This window comes from Vanacampus margaritifer, chromosome 14 (assembly GCF_051991255.1).
Source record: "Vanacampus margaritifer isolate UIUO_Vmar chromosome 14, RoL_Vmar_1.0, whole genome shotgun sequence".
NCBI lineage: Eukaryota > Metazoa > Chordata > Actinopteri > Syngnathiformes > Syngnathidae > Vanacampus > Vanacampus margaritifer.
Genome location: NC_135445.1, coordinates 10,881,805 through 10,904,182, shown reverse-complemented (window position 1 = coordinate 10,904,182; position 22,378 = coordinate 10,881,805). Strand labels below are relative to the sequence as shown.

Sequence of the window (22,378 nt, the reverse complement as noted above, 5' to 3'; positions counted from 1 at the left end):
TGATGCGACTGTACAGTTGTTATTGTTTATAATAATAATATAATCATCATAAGACAGGACAAGTCATGGGCAAAGTCATCATCAAATTGCAACTTCAGAAAGATCATTTTAATTGTTTTCTGTATTTTTTTTAAATACACAGTTATGTGTGAATGCTGAAAATAAAACGTCCTTAAGTTACAAGAACAACATAATTTTGGGGTTGGGGGCATATTACGAGGCATGGCAAGTCATTATTCTACAATATTGAAGTAGTATTTTTTTTATTCTGAAAAAGTCCTATTAGTTAAGAGAATGCAATCTGAATATTTAGAAGTTGATAATTACAATAATAAAGTCCAATAGCCACTTGGAGAAAAGGGTCAAAATCAAGGCCAGAGGGCCAGATTCGGCCTGCCACATAATTTTACGTGGCCCGCAAAGGAAAACTATGTTTGTCAAGTTCATGTTTCTTGCTAGAATATTAAAATTTCACTTTTAAAAGAAAAACATTAATGTGTTATGGGCATATTTTAAACACTCCCTTTTAAAATAATTTCAGGAATAGATGAACAAATATTTTATTTACTGGCTTTTGATTCAGAACTAGTTATCGATCAATTTGTTCTGTATAAATTACACAACTTACCTGACATTGTACGTAGAGTGTGGAATAAGCTCATACTTTATTGCTCTTTAACATTTAACCATCGATTGTCTTTTTCCAAAAAGGGACATTTTTCTGTGGTCCACTTGGCCAACCGTAGTTTCAAAATAAAAGCTCAACACTGCCCTCTATGGTATAGTAAACTAAATGGGGGTGACACGATTCAGATTAAGCCTATCATCTCTCCTAACATTTTACCTAGCCAATGGGCAAAGTACAGCCACCTGTCTCACATTTGTAAAAAGCTATAACTAAATATTATTTTACATATCTGTAGCAGAAAATAATCATACAATAATTACATCTCCAGAAAAATCCATTCTATATCCCCCCCACAGGTGGAAAAGTAAACGTTTTTTTCTTTTCGTAAATTGCGAGTTTATTTAAATATCACCATTTTATAGTATTATTGCATGTTGTTATTGAACATTTGTCATTGTTGCCCTAACGCAAGACAACACAAGTTTTGCTTTTCCCTCAGCTTCAAATCCACTGTAAAGTGATTTCTCTCACTGCACACGTTTTAAGTTACAATCTCATTTTTTTCTCCTCAGTGCTTCTTTCCACATGTTGTAGCTGGAATACGATTACATTTCATGCACACCCTCGCCCTCTCTGTGCCCCAATCAAGGGATGCAATTTGGTCCTGCAAATATGCATGAAATTGATATTTTACTCTCACGCCAGTACACACGCACACACACGTGCACACACAGCACAGTGGCTGGTGTTACTTCCACTCAATAAGATGCTTAGCTAGAGTTTGCGTCACTGTCAAGAGAAAACACACACACATGCAGAGGTGAGGGAACAGATGTAAACGGCACCCTACTGCTAGATTGACAGGTTGTGGGAATGATCCACTTTTAAAATGATCTCGGATGTAAAGATTCACTAAGTTCGTCGTAATAGAGGGTCTCGTAGTGGGGCGGAAAGAGCTCTGCTGTCAAACAAGAGCTTTGCTTGAAGGATATGGGGCGGAGTCTTTATTCTTTATCTCCACCAAGGAGGCAATGTTTTTATAATACTTCATATGTTAGTTAGCGGGGTTCAGTTCAGTCTCTTATTCCTCTTTTTGCAATGAGTAAGCAGCCAGAACCGAGACATGTACGGTTTGTAATGTTAGCTTAACATCCGTCTATATGTCCCATTAAGTGCAATACTAATTGTCTCCCTCAAGGAGCATTTGAAGCAATTCAAATTATGTCTACTTAACTTTGTAGAGGGCTTAAGTAAAGGATTTTGGCAGGAAATTTGTGTCACTTGTCAACAAAAGACTTTTGTCCTTTGTAATGTTTTTCCTTTTTTTTTTTAAATAAAAAAAAACAAAGCAAAGATTACACTCAATTATGCATGCAAGGTGAGATGTCACAGTGAAAGGTGCACATAAACAGTGCTGTACTTTTATTTGGGGTTGATCTGGGTTGGTGCCTTGCTCAAGGGCACATCAACAGTAACCAGCATAGACTAGCATCTCTCCAACAACCAGCTGTCATTTTACATTCGCCCACCTAGCAATGGTTATTACCGTCTGGCAATGCCCATGTCCTTAATGAATCTTTATGCTAAATAAATTTTTTAGCCTTGGTTAGTGTTATTGTAGTTTTAACTGTGTGATGTAAACACAATAACACAAAACAATATGTGTGATATAAACACATTAACACAAAACAATATGTGTGATATTAACACAAAACAATATGTGTGATATAAACACAATAACACAAAACAATATGACTTATCTCACCACTTCACAGGGAAAAGTGGATCAAATAAATGATGGCTACTGTGAGAACGCCATGACTTTAAAATGAGAATTTTTTTTTTTAAGACTATATTTAGCCTGCTGCGTTATTTTAATCTCTTCCCTTGGTCTTAATTTTCCTTCAGAGCTGCCGCGAGGAGGCTAAAAGGCTGGCGGGACGCGAAGGGCTGTGAGCACTAAGCTAGTAAATCACGTTTCTGTTCTCATCGACTGGTGAGAAAAAGGGGCATCTCTGTGCTCTCAGGCAGCCGGCTAGCAAATTTACAGCTCTCCTGTTACATTAGCTTAGCACCCCCTCCATTCATCAGTGGCTAAATACTGAAAAACAGAGGTACCTTATAGGTCGAATGTCTTCAAACTTCAATTGTTATGATGCTTTTGTGTTCTGTTTAGTAAGAGAAAGCAAAAATGCAGACTGATACTTTAGCTTAGCATCCATGGCTAGTATGGCTACATACGTAAAACAAACAAAAACAGTAGTACCTCGAGGGTCAAACGGTCCTAAAGAGATTTCATGCGTTTGAGTCCTGTGTGACAAGAAGAATCACTGAGTGAAGATTTAGACCACAATGTTAGCTTAGCATCCATCCACTCATCCTTCACTGACTAAATACTATACTATAAGGTCATAAACTTAAATTATCATGGGTCCAACTTGATAAGAAAGAGCAATGAGTAATGATATAGTCTGCTAAATTAGATTACCATCCATTCGTTAACTACCATATGCTGCTAAAAATAAAGTGGTACCGCAAAAGTCGAACATCTTAAAACTTAAATTGTTGTTGTGAATTTGAGTTACGTTTGGCAACAAGGAGCATAAAAGCAGAGATTGCTTAGCATTAATTTATTTATCTGTCAATGTATAATAGTGCCTTGAAGGTCAACCATCTTAAAAGCTGTAGACTGCTACCTTACCCTGGCATCACACACTCATCAATGCTAAATAAAGAAGTACCTTCACGGTTGGATGTCTTAAAACCTAATTAGTTGTAGTACATTTGTATCCTATTTAATGAGTGATGATGTAACCGCTATGTTGGCTTAGCATCCATTTGTTGGTCGGTCGGTCTCTGTCGGTTTGTCCGTTTGTCCATCCATCCATCAAGATATCAACATGAGAGATCAATGGAGGATGAAGCTATAGGCTACATTAGCATCAGCATTTCTAGCTAGCTAGCGTCTAATTATTGTCACTAGTGAGCTATCTACTTCTGATTGAATTAATTGCACTCTGCAAACTGCTACAAAATAATTATGTTGGCATAGTTATTTATTGTCTTGTAAATTAATCTTTCCTCTTACTGTTGCTGAAATACGGCATTTGGAGTCTAGCCCGATACACAAACGCACATGCACATCATCCATCAGATCTTTAGTCACTCTGCGCCTAATGCACTTTAAAACCCCTACAAAAACTTTATGTAGGTGTTCATGAGTGTTTTTGTGTAGACGCCAAGCGGCCATATGCACTCTATTAATGTCTGTTTTTGTGAAACTGTGAGCTCGTCAACGTCAGTTTAAGGAGTTCCGAGCTGCACAACAAATATTCTGCGTTTGATATCTGATATTAAAGCCTTACGGAAAAATTAAGTGCTGTCAACATTTTCTCCATTAGGTTTTTGAGAGCAGAACACAGATGTCTCGTATGTGAGAAATATTTATTACCTCAACCAAGATGAAACAAAAACAAGTAAACAAAACAAATATAGTTTATTTGAGATGTGATGCAGATTTCGCATGTAAAATGACATTTTAATTACTTATGTAGGTTTTTATTGTACCTTTTTTCCCCCTTTAATTAAATCTCATCAATTCACTTATAAAATTAAAGTGTACGTAACTTTGGATGAAATTTGGGACGGTGGCAGTTAATGATGATTTTATTTTATTTTTTTGTAAGTGGCACATGATAAAGTCTTGGCGGAGGCCCCACAGCACACACTCACTCCCATTTGCTTGTGGTGGCGTCAGCAGAATCGTAGCAAAAGCTATACGGCAGATTTAAATCAACCGCGGCCGAAGTGGTCAGTCATTAGTCAAGGAAGGACGCCAAAGGAAAGGCGTTAGAAGTCATCGGAAATGTCGCTACGTTTTTAAGAGGTTGTGGTATTTTACATCAATTTGAGGTTGTTGCTTATTAACCAAATGCTGCACAAACCACAAGAGAAGCATTGTCTTGCATCTCTTCCTTCATTATTGAAGGCACCATCGAGGTTTGGGGAAGGAATGATGGGTTGGGAAGGGAGCGCAAGTACTCTTCCTGTTGTGGTCTGTCTGCTCAGCTTTGATTTATGACCACAAGTGTCGCGGAAAATGGATGAACTGTGCTGAGGAAAGATATTGCCCCCCCCCCCCCCCACACACACACACACCTCCTCCATTCTTCTTTCCTTCTTGTCATGCATGTACGGCACTCAGTCCATTTGGACTGCCCCGCCCAAATGGTGCATTTAAGCACTTTGGTTGTGTTGACTCATATTTTTCTTTTTTTCTTCTTGTAAGTGCCATATAATTGCACACAGAGGGAGCAACATGAAATCAAAACCCAGCAGGGTGTATAATTTTAACACGGATCGCTCTCTGAAATAATGGAGAGGACCCACATGGAAGGAACATGAGTATTTTCTGACCCTCTTTATGAATGTGGCTATACTAAACTGTGACAAGGGCTCACACTTGTTTTATGCCTCGTAAGGATGTAACAATATCCAAACATCACAATACGATATTATAACGCTATGAACCTCACGGTACGATAATTATCACGGTGTCGTGGGGAGGATGGCGATATTAAAAAAGGTCACAATATAATAAAAAAAAGAAAGAAGCTCACACTAAAAAAAAAAAGCACATTCTTGTGCTTTTGTACATAACAGCAATGCACGTGAGCAACTTACATACGACGATTAGTGTGGATTTTAAACAGAGGGGCCAAAACATACCGTATGAAAATTAAACCCCACTAAAAGACTAACCACCAGGGGGTGATAAAATTGCACTAATGGAAATCAACATGACATTTGATGTGCTGCTTTTAATATCGTGACATGACAACGACGATATTGTGGCAGTTTTAACGCGACATCACGATATTGCCTAATGCCTCATGGCAAAAATGATAAACGTCGCCATTAAAAAGTGATGCCTCAAAGGTAACGCATGAGATTAATGTTGGTGAACTACATGCTAACTGGGTGGGAACAGAGCTTAAAATGTGTTTGAAAGGAAATGTCAAGTCATTTTTAGCTTTGTGATTCTGTTCTATAATTTTGTAGACACACTATATTCGCCAATAGTGTACATGTACTTACCATACCATACTTTACCAGCTTTGCATATACAGTGGTACCTCTTTGAGTGCGGACGTGGTTTGTGTTCGGTAGACATTTTGGATCATTTTGGAGTATTTTTGGAGTGTACTTTTGCTACCATGGGACCGAAAAAGACCCCACAAAAGGCTAGTGTTAAGCCTAAGAAGACATTGAAGAAAATGACGGTCGAGCAGAAGAAGGAGATCATCGACAAACACGAACGAGGTGCGCGTTTGTCAGCATCAAGTGAGAGCATCAAGACCGTGTTAGCAAAGTGGAGTGATGTGCAGGATTTTGTCAAACATCACCATTCAGAAAAGACTGTGGCTATGAGAATCATCAACATGATGAATGATAATGTGATGCCTCAGTTTCGTAAGACCTTACAACTCAGAAAGCAACAGGTGTCAATTAAGAGGTTTTTAGTCAGCAACAAGGATAAAGAGTCTCCTAAGAAGCAAAGAAGAGAAGCCACACCGGAGGACTCTCCTTCCAAACAGTAACTCCCTCCCTCCCTCCTCCTCCCACTCCATTCCATCAAGCCTTCAACTACTGTACCATCACAAAGGCAAGTTGCAAGTTTTGCAAATAAAAACACTTTATTATACAGTACAGTGTATTTCTTTAATTACAATACAATAGCACATTTATTATACATAAAATAAGGTATATTTTGTGTAGTTTTAAGGCTTTTTTTAGTAGAAAATTGTGTTTTATGGGGACCTGGGAACGGATTATTCTCATTTCAATTGTTTCCTATGGGAAACACTTGTTTGGAAGACGAACTTTTCGGCTCACATACTCTCTGTGGGAACCAATTAAGTTTGTGAGCCAAGGTACCACTGTACTGTAACTTGCAGGTAGATGTGTTTTTTTGAGGTCTCCCTGATTTGTTGGAATTTAGATGTTTCTGGGGTTGGTGAAGGACTCTGGTTGGTGCTTGATTTCACTTTCCTTTCTTTTCTTTGGTCCTTCCTCGGGTCTCCTGGTGGCCTCACGACTCTGGCTGGAAGTGTTCGGTTTAGGTGAACGGTATGGGATTTTTTTAATAGGTTTTTGGTGAAAGAAAAAAAAAAGATGTGTTTTTCAATTTTTTATTTGTTTGACCGTGGTACATTTCTTATATTTTCATTTTTTAAACTATAGGAAAATTTGTCTGGATACCTGCAAAAATTGGTGGTTGGACATCCAAAGTTCTACTGTGTAAATTAAGTTTTAGCATTTTATAAGCAGCCAAGGACAGGGTTTGCTTTGTGGGCATACGGTATGCTTTGATTGTTATGCGTTTATCCGTGATAGAACAGGCAAAATATATAACATGGGACACAAATGACTAACAAGAGAACACATTAATTTTTTTTTTTTACATGCAAATAGTTACCTTTTAGCCATTTAAAATCATTTTTCCTCTATCAAATATCTCATCGCCCTTCATCTTTGCTTCTTTGTTCTGGGCTGAAGCCTTTTTACGATATCCCCTTTTTTTCCATTTTCATTTTCCTTTGTCTGGAATGTCAAGTGCCGTCTTTCTCTTTCGTTCTTGCATCATTGCATTTTTGCAAGCATATAAACACAGACAACATTTTTTCGAGAGATGGCAGATGAAAAACTGCAGGGATCTAAGAACCCCCCCCCCCCCCCAAGAAACTTTGCCTCTGCTGGTGAACATGTTTTATATCCGGGTGAAGGAATCTTAAAGCCACAAGCTCAAAATCAAAATTCATAAAGTTACTTACACGCACTGTATACACTCCCTGGTGTGTGTGTGTGCATTGAATATATAATGTGACACTGATTTATAAGGGCAATTCAGTTGAGTTGCTCTTATTCCACCTCTGGACCCTGTGACGTGTCCCCGCTACATAATGGAGCACCCCAAGTGGCAAATAACGTGTCATATGTGTTTAAACTTTGGAAATACTTACAACGCATTTGGTAAGTTTGCTTAAGATGCACACACAAACAGAGCGGGATATGGATAGTGTAGCTTTAAGCAAGAGAAGAGTTAGGTGTGCTGGAGTTAATGTTTGGGTCTTGAAAGTGGGTTTGGGCCTCTTCTGAAAAATTTGAACATTCCCTGCAGCCCTGAGGTTCTCTGGCAGGGCTGTGTTGCCGTGAGGGCTTGTCTTGGCTCTCGGGATGGCTCAAAGATCAGACCGGAGGACCTCATGTCAAACCAGGCTGATTTTAGAGCAGTGGTTCTTAACCTGGGTTCAATCAAACCCCAGGGGTTCATTGAGTTAGTCTCAGAGGTCAAGTCCCACACATGGCTCAAACGATTCGTAATGATATGTGTAACCCGCATTAACTTTTATTTTGTTTTATTTTTCCCTGTGCTGCAGGGATTTTGGTGCACTCAGTAGTCGACTTGTGGCTGTTGTGATGCTAGGTGGTGTGCTTTGTGTATTATCGTAATCCCTTCATACTACGGCAAGCAAAAAAAAAAAAGAGTAGTCGGACGAATATGTGCAACATGTAAAACGGAGCGTATGGTGTTCCACAGGTTTCAATTCTGGTGCCTCTGCTGTTTTCATTGCATCTGCTGCCCCTGGGTTCCATCTTAAGAAAACAGCGATAGTTGTTTTAAAGTGCTCTACGAATATAGTTGAGTTGAGCGATGGGAGTCGGCGTCCTTAACTGCATGATCTACAATGCCAAGTTGGGCAATTCTAGTCCAGCACGATTCGATGAAAACGACACTTTCCCTGTTCATTTTGTTCACCAATTAAACCTTATACCTGTCATGAATTGAACCAAAAAAATAGAAAATCACATTTTATTTTTCAATTAGGGTTCGGTGGTGGGGTTCAGGACCTCCAACAAGGTTAAGAACCACTGTTTTAGAGGCTTATTTTTCCAGTGTTGCGCAACCTTTTGCCTTAAAAGGTCTGAGGATAATCTTAAAAGAGAAGGCGCACCCCTGCCGTCGTGGCAATTCTCCCGATTCATAAAGACTAAAGGAATTACGAAAATCATATCGCTATCATAATTGCACACGTGACGAGTGACACGAAAAGGAAAAAAGGGGGACTCTTTGTTCGTGTAAGCCGATCACAATGATGTTTAAGACCCATTAAATTTGATTCCCACCAGAATTTGCTCTGTACCTTGGCAGCGTTCCAGCTCTCGCGCATCCCCGGCGCCTCGTCCAATTTCGAACTGTGGAATGACTCACGTTTGCTGTTTTGACAAACATTTTGTGTTCCCCGCGCCGTTGCATTTTGCAGATTTGTCCGAGTTGGCTTTATCTGCAGAGGGACACCTCGTACGTACCATAAGTCTTCTTTGTAGCCCGCATGTCAGTAGAGTATTACTGTCCCATTCACAGCCATGGCATTTTTCTTGCTGTGTGTTTGACGAGCGACAGAAGAAATCATACATAATAAGCTGCATTGTGCTGATATACCAAGAGGAAATCTTTGTTTTTTACCATTCCGCAGCTCATGACACAATGCAAAGGCTAAATTTGATGCGCTAAATCGTCAAACTGATATGCACGCATTATCCACCTGGCATCTTTTCAAGCAGGATAAGCGTTCTCAGCAAGCCCGAAGGGAGGATTTGGCCTCACACATCGCATGCTCATTGGTATGACACGGCTGTATTCCCCATTTTACCCCTCTTTGCGTTTGAAGGCGCACAACACATGCATTTTTTTTTTCTTCCTTTGCAGGTATTTTGTCTGGCGGTGGATTAAGCTCTGATCTGTCAGCAATTACCCTTAGAAGTACGAACGCAGCCGAACGTTGCCTCCCCGAGGTTGCGGCTCGCTGAGCTGTCTTTAGACTGGTTTAAGGCCCAAGGTGAGCAGTGGATTTGAAGCCCATTATGTTGCCACAGGTATTTATGGAGCAGGCGGTTAACATCGTCATGCATTTTTAAAGGGATGGCTCGAGAGACTAAATTAGATTTGACTTTGACAAACGCAGATTTGTGGAGAAAATGAGGAAATTCCATGCAGCTGTTGTTCAAGGAGCAGCTGTTTGGGAGGTTAGCTGCAATTTATTGTTTAAGTCGTAGCAAAGAATGTTTGTGTTTTGACTTCTGGGCCTTGTGTGTGTAACAAACCTTGAAATTGCTCTAGCAGTTGATAGATTGACAGGTTGTCTAATGTGTTGCTTTCTTGATGTTTTTTTTTTTTTTAATCAAATAGTGGACTTGACATTTGTAGCTACCTTCTCAAATAGGCTGTAGGGAAAAAATACGTTAGTAATTGCTGGTATCTTGCAGCACTGGGCTAGTGGTAAGCCTCACACTCGGGGTCCTGCGTTCGAACCTCATCTTGCATGTTAAGTTTAACTGCTCATAGGTTTACATTTGAGTGTGAATGACGGATGTCTGGAGACAAGTCCACGGTGCACTCTGCTTGTCAGCCAAAGTGAGCTGAGATTTGCTCCTACGCGTAAGCTAGGATAAAATATTTGGGTAAGTAAAAACGTTTAACCAATCTTTTATTTTTAAACACAATATAGAAGAAAGGTGAACCATGTTATGTTCAAATAAATAAATGTTAACTAAATGAATGGCAAATAAATGTCCATCTTCTGTTTGAATTATTCTTTGTAAATCAGTGTCCCTTCACTGGTGGCATATTTTATAGGAAAGACCTGATGGCTATCCATGTTATCCTTGGGGCTAACTAGCACTAGCATTATTTTTTTTTTAGGGCATTCCACATTAACTAGAACAAAAATGCATCCGTGTTTGTACTGTCCTTTTTGCCTCCCTCCTCCTCCTGTGTAACTGCTTGCGAAATGAGAAAACATTTTTAATTGGAGGCAGTTTTCAAAAAAAGAAAACAAGAGCTTATTACCGGTGACAGCCAGTGAGTAAGTGTTGAAACCTTGACATTTTAAAACCATCATAAACCGGTGATCGGCAGCCCATTTCTAATACACAGTCTTCAATTAACCTATCATGCATGTTTTTTTTTAAAAATGAAGGAAAACTTCAGAAAACCCATCAAGCACGAGAATAGCATGCAGACAGCAGCCTGAGCTGAGATTCGAACCATGAAGCAGTAGTGCTAACCACATAACCTAACATGCCATGCAAATGATTTCGCACTTTCCTATCGAATTTCAACATGTTTTGCTGATTTGCATTGAAATAAAATTGAAGTACCTATTGTAGTACCTAAATGTAATTTCCTTATCATGTCCAGTGGATATTGACTCTGTTGCGTTACAGCGCCATAAAATGTAATCCCGAAAGCAAAGCAGCAATTTGAGTTGAAAAGGAATAAACAACACAGACATCATTCAGCATCCGTCCCTCCTCCTGTCCTGCATCCTCTTTTGTTGTGCTGCTGCTGCCGCAGTGATTCACAGCCTGCACCCGTCCTCCGCGGAGAGGAGAGGCTGCCAGCAGCTCGGTTTACAAGACTGGGCCTTTTTTGTTTTTTTTCCCCTTTTAAAACCAGGATTCACAAAAAGCCGTCAAAATACACAATTTAAGTAAAACCTGTTTAAAAAACAAAAAAAACCAGGAATAAACAAAGTAATAAAAAATAAAAATGTTTATCAGAACTAGAGATGAGCATCCAGATTATTATAGAGCCAACCATCCGTTTTCTGTCCCGCTTTTCCTCAATGGGGGAATCTTAGCCTTAGCCAAGGTTATTATAGTTAATTAAATAACTAAAACTATGAGGATTAAGCGGATAAGAAAATAGATGGATAAAATTGAAAGAACTTTGTTACCAAAATAAAAAAAGAGTGCTTTAAAAAAAAAAAAACTGAATCTTTCCACTTATAAAACTAACTAAAGCTAACTATAATTATAGCACATTTAGCATTATCTTAAAAAGTGTTTCTCAACCTTCATTGAGCCAAGGCAAATATTTCACATTGAAAAAAATCTCACTTACCAAAATGATGCACAAAAAGTGGATATACTGTACAGGTTAATTGTGTATATTCTGTCTTCTAGTAAAAGAGCATTTGATTGTTTTGCCTGTTAGTATACATGGTCAATAGATTAACAAAAAGTAAAAAAATATATATATATTATTAGAAAATCATTAATATATTTATTTTCAAAATAAATGACTGAATAATTTCCCACCTCTCACAGCACACTCATTTAGAATCACTGAGCTAAAGCAATAACACATCCACTGCTCACCAAATTGACTAGTGGTTAAATTTTTTATAAATATTTCATGGTGAGATTCTTTTTGCGTATTTTATTTTTCAGCCATAGTGTAGTGTCCCGATTTTTAATTTCGAAAATCTGGTCACCTTACATCTTGTGGGACAAATTTGAAAATGTGTACACTTTCACTCACAAGCACACACGGATCTGCAAATGTTACCAAGTTTTTGGTTATGAGGCTGAAACTTTTTCATTCATTAATGTAAATTAAATATGAATTATTCAATAGAAAGTGGAGCAGATGTTTTCCTGTTACCTCCGCATCCTCCCCACCCTAAAGTTCACCGCCAGTCGCGGTTGATTTGATGATTTGAGGAAAGTTAACCAATCATAATAAAGTGCTGTGTGTGTTCGCAGTGTGCGCCTTCCATCCATTAGTCCAATTGCGAGATCACTGTTCCGTAACATGACCGCGATCGGGACAAATGCACAATTAACTCAGTAATGAGACAGCTCAACAAACAGTATTAATAGGTTCATTCAGAGAGGCGCTTTCAAGCAATCAGCGCGAAAGTTTTAGTCTGGTAAATATGGCCTCCACTATCAGATGGCGACCGCTTCATCTCTGATGATTTGACGATGGAGATTTCAAAAGCTCTGTGCGCTTCTTACCCCTGAATGTCTTTGCAGCTAATATTTGTGCTTTTGTTAGCAATGTGTTCCACAGTATTAATGCACAGCTTATAAAATGAGCTTCATCTTCAAAAAGCCTCTTTCCTAATTTTGAGGATGAAACATCCAATGTGAAAAATGGAAGACGTAACCCTGCCAATGACTCACACCACTTGTATGCAAATTGTGAAAAAAGCCATCAGTTTAGTTTTTTAATTCTTCTTCCAAACAAATTGATTATGAAATAACGTTCTACTGGTTTTTGTCAAAAGTATTCGGGAAAGTTAGTTTTGGTCTCTTTTTTTAAAGAATTGACACCTAATTCCAAGGACATTTTAGTTTGCAGTGAATACTGTATTATTCTATGTACTTTCATAATCTTAACCCTGGAGAACCCACGGGGTCAAATTTGGCCCCTATAAATTTTGCTACTCAAATAACAAAGACCTTTTTTTTTCTTTTTTTTTTACAAATTTAACTTCAAAAATCCAGAGTGCCACTTTTGACCTCTGCATTGGGCCATCTGGTGGATTAATATTGCACTTACATGAGCCAGAGTGGTGGTGACAAGATGGCTGCCAACATGCTGTTTTGTTGAGCTGGAAATCAATTCAAACAAAACCATCTTCTCAGCAAACCATCAGATAGTAAAATTGTGTTTATTTTGTTAATCTATTTCATGTCATGTTGCAGAATGCCTAGGAGTATGTTTTATATATATATTTTGATAAATTAGCAACTCTGAGCTAGTTCAAAAAACAAGGGTTAAAATTGGAAAAACATATATTTTGGTGTTCAGTTTAAACAGTCATTTAATGTATAATTCATAATTTTCCAAAGAAGAAAAGGGTTCTTGGGTTCTCCAGGGTTAATCCATGTCCATCCCATTCCTGATGCTATTTTCACTGAGTTCTTGGAGGAGTACCATAACTGAGACTTGTGCATTGAAAATGTACACACAATCACCATAAGGCTTTCCCCATCTCTATAGTATATGGTGGTGGTCCCCAGACTTTTTTTGCCGCTTGATCAGTTCCACATCTGGCATAAAAGTAAACATGACATATTACGCAGAGGTGGGCTCAACCGTCATTGCATCTGGCCATCATTGATTGTTGCCAACCTTTCGGCAAGGGCCTCCGCATTTTCGGCAAGTGCTTTATGACACGAAGCCTCGTAAAAATACAGACTGAGCACTGACTGAAGCAGGTTTACGTCCGTTGATCCGGGTCAGTACAGTACAATCAGTACAAATTACGGCCACTGATATTGTTTTACATTGCTGATATTCTCCCATTGTTTGGCCTCTTCTCTATTTCAAAGAAGCTCTCCAGGTTAAGTGGAAGTAAACATGTCCCACTCAGGCATCCCATTTCACACACCAAGTATGCAATTGTGTACGCCTCATCCATCCATTTTCTTAACCGCTTTTTCCTCACAAGGGTTGCAATTACACAAATTGCAGGTCCAACCACTTTTCATAGATCTCTGTGGAGGAGTAATTTCCTAATGCTGGTCTATTAGATTGAAAAACCAACTCACTTCCGAGACTACAGAACAGAACTCTAAGAAAGTAGCCTTCAGTTGAACCTTGGTCTCTGAAATCACAGTAAGATCTTGTAAACGCCTTGTTTTTTGGTATTCCTTTTTTTTTTTCCCCTGGAGAGCTCAGCATTGTTCATTCGGTAATTTTACCTATTTGACATGTCATCATCATTGCTCTCCTTTTTTTTTTTTTTTTTTTTTTGTATGTGGGTGATTTTGTGTGCGTGTGCGTGCGTGCAAGTGTGTGTGTATTCATTAGTTCACCTAAAACCTATAAAAAAAACCAAAAACAACTCCAGGTCTTCACCAAAAATGGTGGCCCGTCAAGAGCTTCCCACAGATATAACAAGAGGTGAGCACGTTGATTAATTTTGAGCGTCCATCATTCGTCAATTGTCAACAATCGGGACGCCCTTCCGTCATTGGTCAGCAAAATGGCCGCCCGTCAATGTTTCTGTTTTTCGTCATCAAAATAGCCATTGACGGATTGACGGACAAAAACCCACTCCCGTCAATTTTTCAAAGTTCTTGGCATTCGTCAATCATCAACGAAAAAGGGCGCCTGTCATTGACGGTGGACGAACAAACCTTTTGTCAATATTGCCATAATGCTCACCTCCGCATATATCGTGCGTAGTCACAGAAGGGGCTGATCAGGTTACCCAAATCAACTATAAGATGATATAAAAGTAAAGATCACGCAAAGCTCTTCAAGCGGAGTCCTGCGATATCCTGTAACTCTACTGCTGAGAGCTGCCCGCAAGATTTTAAATTGCTCACAAAGCCCGAGTTGACATTTAATTCTGCACGTCTACACCGACGCTCCGTTGGTATATTTGACTAACCCGAAGGTTAGCTAGACTTTTTAGAGGTGATACTATTTGCTTAGCCTCACTTAATCCTGAAGTACATTTTATCGCCTCAATCACAATTTCCTATTGTCATTCATAGGACATTTTAGCTTTAGGGACGAGGGCACCACAAGAGACTCGACTTAATGCTCAAGAGCAAATAAAAACAGCTACACGTGCAATGTTTGACACAGTGAAAGTCTGATGTGCAATAATAAAGTCTATGACAACACAATAATGGAATCATTCCTATGCACTCTGACTCCTAACACTACTCATCTAATGCGATTTGCCCCGTCTGCCTATTATGATGAAGTAGGCAAATTGTTGGGGTGCTGCGACTCATCAATCATATTAATTGCATTTATATGTCATTATTAGAGTCCCTTAATGGATGGTATCTGCTTGTGAGCAGGCCCTCTCCTCTTTTAACCTAATTGATATGTAGCCTTTTTTTTTTCTTCCCCTTTTCTTTTTTCCCCCTCTCCCGATGCCGCAAGTGTTTTGTGCCGTTTCCAAGTTTGGCACTTGCTTTGACTACTTAATGCTATCCGTCAGTGGATTTGAAAAGGCTTCTTAGTTTCCAACCTATCGATCCGTTGGCTGTTAAAGGTTACATGGCTTAAGAAAGTCAACATCTCATATACGAGGATCAAAACAAACACATTTTAAGGGTATCGATTTTTTTTTTTTCTTGTGCCTTCCAAACAAAATACGATCGGAACTGGGATGCTTTTGCTTTAGTGTTGAACTGAGTTGAAATATATAAGTTCAGAATTCAGAGTATGCTGATGAGTTGTTCACAAAGTCACAAAGTGTCATGAGTCTTGATTTCACAATATAATCATCCCACTTCTGACTTTTTGATAATATACTCTAAATGAACCCTGTTGTTGGGGTTGGATGCCAACCTAGTAACAGCCGTTTCTCATGCAACATTTCTCACGGGCAATGTTGCCCCACGCCCACAGACAATCATGCCCTACACCCTGTGCACACATTGCATATAGTGAGCGGCGGCCCTCAGGGTTAGGTCCAAGTTTTAAACTTTTTGACTGTTGCTGTTGTACGCTTAATTTTTTTTAATGAAGTATACCATAAGAATTACAAGTTGAAGGCTTTATTTGATTACTTTATTAAGTGTAATCTTTTGCGTGTTCAAATAAATCAGAATTGAGATCTCATGAAAAAGTTTCCTTTGCAAGGATTTATTAAGAGCTCTTAAGACACAGGAAAAAAGCTTACATTCGAAAAGTGATGTTAAGCTCCCAGTGTGTAGAATATGGAAACACCCAGTATCTTTATACTAGTAGAAAAGGTTCTCTCCGCCTCTTAAATTTGACAAAGAGATAGTGTTTAAAATAAGCAGGCACAAGATACTAACATGTCCATCTCAGCTCCCCACCAGCTTCGGAGAAATGATGTAGACAGGCTTTGACCTTGGACCTTCAGTTTTTACGACCAAATGACTAATGACATGAGACTTTGACAACTTTTAAAACATACACATTCTTAACTCAAGAGATGGTGAGGAGTAAGAAGTTCAAATGTAGTTCACAAAATCATTATCACAGTGTTATTAATTTAACTACACATAGTTATATCACATCTATATACCTATAACTAAATTCAAAAACAGTAAAAATATAAATTCAAAATGTTAAATGTCAACAAAGTCAATCACAATTACAATGGTTGTCAGATTCAGAGTGACTAGTGATGAATTTTGCTTTTAAAAGTTACTGGTAAGTTCATTACAGCAGACATAAATACGCTCTGTATCTACTAAAGACTTTGTAGCTGTTTGGTGGCTATATTAAATTTAAATGAGTGTTTTGCATTCCTGAGTGCTACGTAATCCCGTATGAGAAAACAAAAAGCAGTAAAGCATGTGATTATTTCTGATAATTGTGTCAAATTATGGTTGTTTTTGTTGCATTCCTGAACAGAATAATGGGGTTTATTCCGTGTATGCAATGCTTGGTTAATTTATGACTTCTCCCTGACTTCTCTCTCAGTACTGGGTATAAAAAGCTTTATTCAGTTTAAAATGTCCTCATTCCCGTTCCAGATACTGAATGTTCGCTTCTCATTGTGAGGACAGCATTGTTAAGCATTTGTAGTTGGATTATCATGGAGAGTTGTGACCAGATTTACATACAGTCAATAACGCTTTTAAAACCTGCATATTGGCAATATTTGGATTTTGAAAGGCCGGGGAACCACGGATGTGCGCTTGGTTTTCAAAAACCCGAATAAGACCCCTGGGTTACCTGTTTTCTTTTCTTCTTTTTTTCCTCACGATTTTTGTTTATAAAAAAGAGAGCAATGATAATGACATGTCAAATCGGTAAAATTACCAAATGAACAATACTGAGCTCTCCAGAAAAAAAATAAAAGAAAAAGGGTTACCTGTTTTCTAAGACGAATATTTGGTCATACACTCCAAAAAAATATAAATGCAACACTTGTTTTTTGCTCCCATTTTTTATGAGATGAACTTAAATATCTAAAACTTCTTCCACATACACAATGTCACCATTTCTCTCAAACATTGTTCACAAACCAGTCTAAATCTGTGATAGTGAGCACTTCTCCTTTGCCGAGATAATCCATCCCACTCCGCTTTGCGGAAACCTTCTGCAGCGCCGCATCCGTTCCGCACCACATCCGCACCACATACGCACCACATACGCACGGCACTGCAGCTGGTGTGAATTGACACGCATACTCGAACGCTTTCTATTCCTTGCGACGGCCGTACGGAAAACGCACCACGTCCATTCCGCAGTCAAGTGTGAATTGGGCGTTAGTCTTTAATTAGCCTAAGGTATTTTTGGAAAGTGGGAGGTAAGCTGCAGCACCTGACTGAAAACCCACATAAGCACATGGACACTATCGTCAAGTTTCGAACCCGGACCTCTCGAAAAACACAAACCAAACCGCAAAAACTTCTATCCTGCCTTATGTAGAAATGTAATCTTTTCTTTGGAAAGTCTGTCCAACCGACCACGTACTTTCTGATCTTTTGAGTCAGACATTCTCAAAAACTGCCAGAATCGTTACCTGAATGAATGTTTATTGACTACAAAAGTAGGGCTGTAGCAAGTTGGGAAAACGATTGATTTATCGTGTTTCCCAGCGTAATTTGTGCTTTTGCAACAGCTCGCCATTATTGTGATAATTGTCCATAGACTAATTTGAATTGATCCACGAGTTGTTTTGCATCAAAATAGGCTGCTCAGTTTTGTTCGCCGGGCAGCAGCAATGCGAGGCGCCGGCGTACAGCCGTTGCTTAAGGTCAGACGGCCTCTTAATGATGTGTTGTGTGTGCAATTATTGACTCTTCTCGTGGGTATCGGGCTTGGCTCGTTGTAATAAGCTGTCAGGGAGGCGCGGTCACCCTATTTGACGGCGCTTGTGAATGTCCGCAGCTTCACCATCGTGACATTTTACGTCTGTTTGCTTTGGTTGTGTGTGCAATTAGCACCGTCAAATTTGAGATTGTCTCGCTTGAAATTGCTGCGCCATGACGTGTAGAAAAAAAAAAAATCCTGTTCTCATCTTTGATTCATGCGACTACTGTACTTCCACTTGGGGAGTGACTGGATTTACAAATAAACAATCAATGGAGCTGGCAAGCCGCGCGTCACTCTCAGGTAATGATTTTCCTGCCTCGATGGCACATCAAAAGTTACACAAATTGGGGGAAGCGATGCTGTAGTATTGAAGTTCTCGATTGATTGCGAAGAAACAAGATGGCAACATACCCTCACTACTTTTTTTTTTTTTGTCTGCTTCCACTGCAATCCTCTTGAATTAAATAGAATTAGGTGTTAATGCCCCGGTGGCTGGATACATGGCCCCAATTTAATACAATAAAGATTGCAGTTCCCCTTGACTGCGCTGATTTTCTTTTTTTTGGAATCCTCTGTTTTCCAGCATGAATCCTACTCCAACAAGTGCTCAGCAGCTTCCACCAATTTTTATGTTACGGCATGAGCACGGAATTTGAGATTGGGGGGTTTCCAATAAGGCTAAGGATCATGTTTTCAACCAAAAAGACTATTATCCTTTCCAAGCTCTTGTTACATCATTGTCATAAAATATCCTGAGACCAATAATAGAAAACTATGAAATTCATATTTTGTGTATTTGATGTTGAAAATTGGAAACTGTATTTTTGTATTGACTTAGTACATTTAAAGAGTACGTTTACATGCAGCCAATAACGCTTAAAAAAACAAATACTGCCAATTTTTTGGATTTAAAATGATTTTCTTAAATTGATGAATGATCTGACTTTAGGCACTTTATGACAATTCAGAATTTTTATTTATATTTACGATGATTGAATTTAGAATTATGAAAACATTTTCATCTCATCCATGCTGATGTCAATTTTTGTTTAGTGATTATAACACCTGTTATTTTCATTAATAAATTTATTTACCAGTTACTGCCTCTGCAAAATTTTATTTTAATTTAATGTTTGTGGATTTTTTTTTTTAAATTATTATGTCCTTGTTATTTATGAAGAATTGGTGTTCCATAATTATTGAAAACATTTTCATCTCATCCATGCTGATGTCAATGTTTGGTTAGTGATTATAACACCTGTTATTTTCATTAATAAATTTATTTACCAGTTACTGCCTCTGCAAAATTTTATTTTAATTTAATGTTTGTGGATTTTTTTTTTTAATTATTATGTCCTTGTTATTTAAGAAGAATTGGTGTTCCATAATTATTGAAAACATTTTCATCTCATCCATGCTGATGTTAATGTTTGTTTAGTGATTATAACACCTGTTATTTTCATTAATAAATAAATCATTTCACCAGTTACTGCCTCTGCAAAATGTTATTTGAATTTAATGTTTGTGGAGTTTTTTATTATTATTATGTCCTTGTTATTTAAGAAGAATTAGTGTTCCATAATTATTGATTGAACTGAAGTGAATCGAATCGGGAAAAAATGGAAATTGAATCAAACTGAACTCTTGTGAATCGAAATCGAATCGTTACCCAACCCTACATGTAAACGTGCAAAAAACTGAATTATGCTCTCATTTGGCTTTTTAAAGACCCAAATAAGGACATAATTTAGTGGATGGAAAACATCTAGACACCCTTATTTAAATGCCAGGTGATATGAAAATATATTTGTAAAAATTAGACAAAAATCAATAATTTTTTTAACTTTTTCCACTATTAATGTGGCATACGACCTGTATATCTCTTCAGTTTGTAAAAATAAACAACTGAACACCCTTCCTTGACTGACATATCTGTGTTCAGGATTAATCACATTCAACCTCACTTTAAAAGAGAGTCAGGATTCACTTGTTACCATTTGAAGTGCCTCTGATTCATCCCAAATCAATTTCAAATGATGCTGCCATCACTATGTTTCAGTGTAGGTCAAATTTTCTTTTCGGGATGACCAGTTTTGTGTTTACGCCAAACAGACCTTGTGGAATTCTGGCCAAAAGGTTTAACCTTGGTTTCAGTGGATGATAACAAAATCTTGCAAACTCATGTGGGACAATGTGTTGTGGCCCCGATGTACAGTAAGTGAACAAAAAAAAATATTGCAATTGTTTGCTTATGTTTGGTTGGTATTGGCGTCTGCTGCCTACCGGACTGCAGTACTCTGTTGTCTGCCTTTGCAATGTCAGGTTTGTGTGTTTTTTCCTCATGGCTCGAGGGCTGTTGCATATTTTAGCAATGTGGAGTGCCGAACCCTTTTGAGTTGCGAGGTTGTGACAAGAAAGGTTTATTATACGCTTCTTATTCTCCTCTAGTTTTTCTTTTCTTTGTCAAACCAGCTATTTGCGCGGCCTGTGGGAGCTTAATACGGTTTGCCGCAATCCGCATATCCGCTAAATATGATAGATGGTACCTTTCAAACACTTACTGAGATTTAAAAAAAAAAACACCCAGAGGAGCATTTTGTATGTTAATCTAACACTTGAGTTTTAATGAGTTCAAGAGGCCTTTTGCTTTGCTGGAGCAAAATGCTAAACAAATTGTGGCTTTACTTTTTCATGAGAGAGTCCGGACGGAGTGTTGCCTTCAAGACGGCCTTTCATATCCGCCACAAGGTCTTATGTTTTCAAATTATATAAATTAAATGAAATAAATCTAATGTGCATGTTAATGCTTCATCGCCGTTTCGAGATTTTTCACTGTTGTAACTACAAATGGATTTACTGCTGCAACCTACACCATTTAAAAATATACATCAAATGACGTGTTGCCTTTTCCCAAGGATGGACAAAGAGGGCCTTCATTAAAAAGAGTAATGTGCCATAAAACGAGCTAAGAGAGTCTGACAGCTCTGTTTAATAACATCAAATATATAAAATTGAGCAGCCCTACCATGAATCCATTAAAGAAAACTATTGCATGCTAGTGCTAGGCAATAGTATTTTACGAGTATTCATGGGACAGGTGCTTTTAATTATTAATAGACTAGTCCTTACCATTAACACTTGGCGTCTTGCCTTTAGATACATTTAACATGATCGTTAAGTAGCTTAGGTGGATCACTTCATAGCCATTATGAATAAAGAGTGATGATATCCTTTTAGCCATTTAGGGTTTTTAATAATAGTTAGATACAGTAAAAATAAAATGTCATATATGAATAGTTTAAATACTATAGTCTACGCAGTCTGTAATCCCCAAACACTAGAAATGATAAGATTTAGAAAAAAAATCTTAGTTACAGTACAAAAGAAAAAATGCAGAAGGTGTTTTTCTTTTTTTTTTCTTCTGGAGAGCTCAGTATTTCATTCGGTAATTTTACCGATTTAACACGTCATCATCATTGTGTTTTTCAATGAAAGATTGACAAAATCAAAATAGCCTTTTCTTTTTTGCCGCAAAAGCACATGCTTGAAATTAGTAAACAATTACACACTTAATGATATGCTACATTGTGAATACTGTTATAGCCGACAAAAAAAAATAAAGCAAAATAAAATCGCATAAAATAAAGCATTAATTGAGGCTTAATATACCTGAACTTCCATACAGCTCGATGTGTTAGTAGCTTTAATGAGAAAGAAAACGTTTTTTTTGTTTTGAACAGTTGAGTATGTCAGCTATCGATTTTGCAATATTAATCAAAATTGTAATTTGTTAACATGGTCACCCTATTGAGCACTTATTTTAATCACATTGTTTTTTTTGTTGTTTATTGGACCCACAAATACAAAACATACTCATCCGCACACTGTCAATATGAATCAATGCACCAGTCAAGTGAATGCAATGGAGATCCACTTCCAGCACTGTGATGCTTATCATTGGAGGGTAAAGCGAATGGGGGTGGGGGGGGGTACTTGGCTTGAAATAATAACACAGGGAGATGGCGCAATATGAGAGACAACCCTGGGAAGAGGAAAAGAGAAAAGCTTGCTGAATATGTGCTTCACTGCGGGAGGCTCCCTGTTGGCTCTTTGCAAAGTGCACGCCAGCG

General features: G+C 38.2%; 1 protein-coding gene across 3 annotated transcripts in view; it reads left to right on the top strand.

The window, feature by feature from the left end:
- astn2 (astrotactin 2) overlaps positions 1–22,378 on the top strand; it is a 250,188-nt gene that overhangs the window by 707 nt on the left and 227,103 nt on the right. The gene's annotated exons all lie outside the window — the stretch shown is intronic.